Here is a 6,656-nt window from a genome sequence, read left to right on the forward strand (position 1 = left end):
TCCATCCATCCATCCATCCATCCATCCATCCATCCATCATCCATCCATCCATCCATCCATCCATCATCCATCCATCATCCATCCATCCATCATCCATCCATCCATCCATCCATCCATCCATCCATCCATCCATCCATCATCCATCCATCATCCATTCCTCCATCCATCCCTTATCCATCCATCATGGCTCTCCCAGGTTGGGCACTTTGGGTGCCAGATTTCCCTGGCATCACCAGGGCAGATCTCCCTGGGACTTTCCCTTTTCCCCTTCTCTCCTGGGATGCCTGGGAAGCAGCACAGGACAGGTCTGGGGAAGGAAGGGAATGTTTTTTGGGAAATATCACCCAGCAAGGGATTTTAAACCCACCAGATAGCCCTGGCTCTGAGTTACATGCTTGATTGCAGTTTTGTGACCAGTCCCTGATATCCTAAAAGAAAGCCACCAGGAGGATTTTAGGTGTGATCCCTGTCCCTCAGGGTGTGGCAGCAGGACACGTGCAGCTCTGCTTACCCCAAAATGTTCTCCCCCTGAGCTCTGCGCTCCCTCCTACTCCTTTAATTTCAGCTCCATGTCGAGGATTTTCCCCTCTGTGATATATTAATTTCAAATATTGACTCACCAGATTCTGTGATTGATAGAACTCAAACATATTAGTCTTATTACATCCTATATACTTTAATTAACTTCAGCAGGTGATGTTAATCAACTTGAAGGCTGAAATGTGGAGCAGCTAAATAAATGAAAGGGAGATGGAAAAATATCTCCTGAATTATGTGGCTGGCTCCTGCTCCCAAGCCAGGCACATTTGGAAGGGTTTTGTTTGAACTCAGACCTGTGTGGGGGACATTTGATAGCAGTTCCTTCATTTAAGTTAAAAGAGATGTTCAGACCCTACAGTATTTTGATCAGGGCAAGAAAAACATTGAAAGGAAATATTATTTGAAATAGTGATGTTTCAAAGGAACACCCAAGGATGGTCCTTGTGTCCCCAAGGAGGTCCCTGTGAACCCAGGGATGGTCCCTGTGTCCCCAAGGAGGTCACTGTGTCCCCAAGGCCTTGGGAGCCTCTTCCTTGGCCGGGGCCCAGGTGATTCCCAGGGACTCTCCAGGCCCAGGTGATTCCCAGCACTCTCCTGAGGTGCTGGTGTCCCCTTTGTCCCTCCCACAGCCTTTGGCTGCCTGGCTTTTTGTGCAATATTGATTTATGGACCAAAGGCTGCTTTTTCCTATGAGCATTGAGAGCATCTGGCACCAGTCATGAGTCAGGCTTCAAAGTGCTTAAACATGATCGATGCAAACCCAAACTGCCAAAAATCTCTTTTTTTCCCCTCTTTCTCCACATCTGGGTGAAATTCTGCCATCTTGGCATCAGAAATGACCTTGGCTTTGACTTTAGGATTTTCTTGACAGGAATTTTGTGGTGTAAACCCAAAGTTTGATATCCTTTGGTAGCTCCACGTGAAATATTCAGCTCTGCATGTGAAACACATGCCCACCTGCCAGCAGCACCCACCCTTCTCCTGACCGATTTGCCTTGGCAGCGTTGGAGGCTGCCAGGATCCCAGCCAGCTTTAGCTTCAGCCCTGCAGATAAAACCCTTCCCCAGACTCGACCAAACTTTTTTTGTTGTTTCTTAATCTCGAGAATCAATGCAATACAATTGATTTTTAGTGGCATAAATCATAAGTGGCTCTCAGAGCTCGGGGAGCACATTCAGCCTCGGTAATGAGGCTGGAAGATCTCCTCTTTGTTTTGCTCCACGAGCTGTTTGTCGTGCTCAAGAGGCTGCTGTGAATGACTCACTTCACTTTGGAGAGAGATTTATTTTTATAAACCATTATTCCTTTCCTCGCAAAGACACGAAGGCACATCCCCCACTCCCAGCTCCATTCCCGTGTCCCTGCAGTCCCTGTCCCCTGTCCTGGTGGGGCTGGTTTCTCCCAGGACACACCCTGGGGAAAATGGGAATTCCTGGCAGGAATTCTGGGCGGGCTGGGATGGATCTCCCCCAGCAGGAGAGGGGCTGGCACGGGCACAGAGGAGAAGGAATTTCCTCTCCTGGCAGGGACTGAGTGTGCTGCGCCTGGGGATGTCACTGGGGATGCCACTGGGGACATAACCTGGGTCACATCACTGCTGACGTCACTGGTGATGTCACTGCTGATGTCACTGCCATCTCACCTGGGTGATGTCACTGCCCATCCTGGGTGGTGTCACTGGTGATGTCACTGATGATGTCACTGTCCATCCTGGGTGATGTCACTGTTCATTCACTGGATGATGTCACTGGGTGATGTCACTGGTGATGTCACTGGTGATGTCACTGCCATCCCACCTGGGTGATGTCACTTTTCATACACTGGGTGATGTAACTGCTGGTGTCACTGTTCACTCACCTGAGTGATGTCACTGCTGGTGTCCCTGCCCATCCTGGGTGCTGTCCCTGCCCCTGTCACTGCAGGTTTTGTCCCTGGCAGGGCTCTTGTCTCAGTGAGAGCTGCAGGAGCCGGCTCTTCCTTTGAAATGCGCCGACAGAAAAAGCAATATCCACCTTGTCTGGGCTCTTCCTCTTGACAGTGACTTATAACTGATGTTTCAAAAAATATGCAAAAATTCCTGCACTGTGCCCAGCCTGTCAGCAATATATGCAAGAAAATTGCTTCCTGACCTCCATCATTTCATAACCTGAAGCATGAGGGCTCCTAATCTCAGCGCCTGTGCGTGCTCCGGCTCCTGGAGCTGCAGATCCTCATCTTATTATTATGGACAGATTGGATGCCAAATAGTTATAGCTTAATTTAAATGTCCATTCTAATCTTTACTCTTTACTTCCTCCCTAGTTTTTATTGAAGTAAACAATCTATTTGCAAAATGAAATGCTTAAAATAGGAGGGTGGTTTTTTTCCTCTGTGGGGAAATTCAGGCCTGGAATTATTTGCATTAGCTGGTCAGAAATGGGTGACTGTTTTACTGGAGAAGTTAAAAGCTTTTGAGGCAGATTTCTCTTCCTGCAGAAGGTAAACATGAGAACAGAGACAACTGTTTTATGAGAACGTAAATATGAGAACAGAGACAGTTTGTTTTAATGCTCTGTTGACACAAACTGGTGTTCTTATGGCTCTGTGCTAATGGGGAGTTTGTTAGAGGTGTATTGGTGCTAATGGGGAGTTTGTTAGAGATGTACTTTTAATTTTAGCTGCGTGTTTGCTTGGGGCTTTGTGTTTGTCTCCAGTCCACACATCACTGACAGCCCCATCCCAGCTCTGCTTCCCAGCTCTGGGCAATTCCTGTCCCGTTTCTCCATCCTCCTGCCTGCTCCACACCTTCCTGGGGACCACAGCCCCCTTCCCCTCCTGCTGCCTGCTCAGAGACCCCGCTCCTGTTCAGTCAGGGGGAACCTCCACACTGATTCCTTCTGCCTCTGATCAGCATTTATGTGCATTAATGTTGTTCCCAGTCTCTAACCAGTCAGGGCATGAACCCTCAGCCAGCTCCCGCCTCAATTCACCTCTCAGGGAGCCTCTGCTCAGTGTTGGTTGAGCGTTGAGCAAACCATGGGAATTTTGGAACAGCAGAGCTGAATAAATCTCCCCCCAGACCTTCCTCCTTTCCATTTTTCTAATCAGGACTGTTGTCATCTGCTCTGACAGATTATTAATGCTACACACAGGCACGTAATAGAGATTGTGTTTTCCCATTCAGGGATTTTTGTCCTGATAAACAGCCTGGCAGAGACAAGTTACCCCGGTCCCTGCACCAATGGTGGCAGTTTAAAGGCAGCCAAATCCTTGAGAGCCGCTGGCCCCGGGCCAGGAGCCCTCTGTCATCGCTCCTGGCTCCTCCTCTGCAATCCATCACCGCTGACCCATCGCCCCGGCAGCTACCAGGAGAAATCTGGCATCTGCTGCCTGTTTTTATCCCAGCTCAGGTTCTGGTTTCTTTCCTTCATCACCGTCCCTGCCTCAAAGCTGCTCAAGCAAAGGAGGATCTCTCTGTTGAACACAACAAGCTTCATATTTGGCTTTTTTCCCCTCAGCTATGTCCTGGTTATTTTTCACGCTGCTTTGTGTAAGGAAATGGAAATTACCCTTCCCTGTGTCTTCTCTATCTCTTTGCTTCATCTCTTCCGTATGTTGTTTTTCCTGATGACACATTTCTAGCTCCTTATCTCAGATATTCCTCCTCCTCCTCAGCATTCCCCAAACCACGAGGAGAGGGCTGGCAAAGGGTGAGATGTGGAGCCTTTCCCAGCAGCTCAGTGAGGAGTACAGGGGGCAGAAATCCCAAATTTGGGAGGTGGGGAGCAGGGCTGCAGAGCCCGCAGGGACACACAGGGCATGGCTCAGGTGGTGAGAGGGGAACATGGGGTTCCACAGGGCATAGTTATAGAATTTGGGGGCTGCTGTGGCTGCAGGAGGCTCAGAAGGGGAGCAGAGAGGCTCCAGCAGCAGCCCCTGGACAGAGCCCGTGAGCACAGAGCCCCAGGCTGTGCTCTCTGCTGAGGCACCGAAGCTGCTGCTGTAAATTATTCATTCCTTTGCCAGAGTTTGTTTGGGCTTTATTTAGTTTGACATGGTCTGGAAGTTGGAGTAATTTTCTAACTCACTGAATGATCCTTTTTTACTCTCCTAAGCACCTTCTCTGTCTCATGAAAACAATTTCCAATCAAGACTACAAAGCACTCGGAGCTGATGGACTCCACTCCCTGTGAGTGCCATGCACAGCTCTGGAAAAATTTAATTTCAGTGCATTTGTGTGGGGAGGCCAGGGCTGAACCAAACTCCTTCCTCTGCAAATGCTGACAGGGTGGGGAGGCCATTTCTGCCTCTCTCTTCTTCCCTTCCCCTGGCTGTAATGGAGAGGAGTTCCAGGAAGGGTGACAGAGGATGCAAAGTCAACAGCCACTGTTGTACAGGAGCATGGATGCAAGAATTCCAAATGATTCTGGCCCCAAAAATCTGTAAATGAGTGAAATATCACCTGGACTGAGGTGGAGTTCAGAGGTTCTGTGTCAGCCATTGGCATTCCCTTTCCAAAGCTGCACTGAGATACTATCAAGGAAAATTAATTTAAATATTGTCAGGAGAATTCTTCTCACCAGCAGCTTTTACCCCAGGCCCAGGGGAAGAACAACAGCAGAAATCAGCAGGATAACCCAAACAGCTCCTGAAGGGGCTCAGCAGAGCACCCCTGCTTGGAGGGGAACCTTCCTTCTGCTCAGGGAAGAGGAACTGAGGTTTGCAGGTTTGCAGCAGCAGCAGAAGAGTGGCTGAGCTCTGAGCTCCCTGACATTCCCTGGGGTCCATTCCCTGGGGTCAGCTCCCTGACCCTGAAACCTGGGAGGGATCCAACACTGGGACTTTAATCTGCCTAAAACTGGCCAAGTCTGAGAAGCTGAGTCCAAATTGAAATGCAGCTAATCTAATATGTATTGATTTTCCTTTTTTTTTTTTTTTTTTTTCTGTAGCAGAGCCTGTCTAGGAAGTGCAGAGTTTCTAGAAATGGCTGAGGCCAAATCCACTTATTCCGTGGTTTGCTAGGAAACATCAGGGATGGCTTTGCTGTCATTTCAGCACCATTTTATTTCTGGAAGTTTAGAGACAGCAAGAGTGGTTTTAATCCAAGTTAAAAGTAACTCTGGAGGATTTCAAGCCACTGTTTTCTCAGGTCTGCTCATCCTTCCTTATCTTGCTGGAGAAAACATATCTGGGCAGCTGAAATCACCTGGATTTTTAGCTGCCCTGAAAATCAAGCAGTGTTTTACCCCTACAAGGACATTCCTATGGAATAAATGTGTGCATTAAATGCACAAAGGTTCACCCAGGCAAGGTTTGATCCAGACCATGAACTCCCTGAGTGCTTCCCAAGTCCAGGAATCCTGCCCAGGGATATCCTCAGGAAGGAGAATCCTTCCAATAAATCACTTTTCTGCACAGGAAGACAAAATCACTGGGAATATTCTGCAGGGGTGCAATTCCCTGGGGTGGGAAGAGCTGCAGCTCTCACATTTAATGTGACACAGCCCCTGGCCAGCCACTCCTGGAATTCCAGGAGTGAGTGCCTGGATCAGGGCACCCCTTCCTGCTGAGGTGCTGCCTCAGTTTCCCCCAGTAATCATCCCCTCATTAAACCCCTGCTGCCCCCAGGATGTCCCATCTCCCTGGAGGGTGAAACTCCTCTTCTGCAGAAGAAAAAGCAAAGACAAGGTTGGCCCCTCCAGAGCGATTTTTAATTATTTCCAGATCTTCTGGACCATTAGGGAGATGAAAGATGGCATGGGTGAAGATGCAGGGCGCACCGAGGGGATGGAATTGATTTTACATATATTTAACTGATGATTCATGGGATGGGGTCTGCCTGGAGCAGCACAGCCTCAAGTGCAGCCCGAGAGGAAAGGTCCAGGCTGGTCATGGAGAGAGCCCTGGCTCTGCCCTGCAGCAGCTGGGATGCTCAGAATTATCCCCAGTTATTGTTTGTGCTGCTCTGGGATGGGGGCTGAAGGAATCTGCCCCAAAATCTGCCCCAAATCTGCCCCAGGTCTGTCCCTTTGGAGATCCTGAGGGTGAGATCCGAGAGCCAGCCCGAAATCTGAGCTGTCCCTGCAGCAGGTGGATCCTCAGAATTATCCCCAGTTATTGTTTGTCCTGCACTGGGA

Source organism: Taeniopygia guttata, chromosome 26 (assembly GCF_048771995.1).
Source record: "Taeniopygia guttata chromosome 26, bTaeGut7.mat, whole genome shotgun sequence".
NCBI lineage: Eukaryota > Metazoa > Chordata > Aves > Passeriformes > Estrildidae > Taeniopygia > Taeniopygia guttata.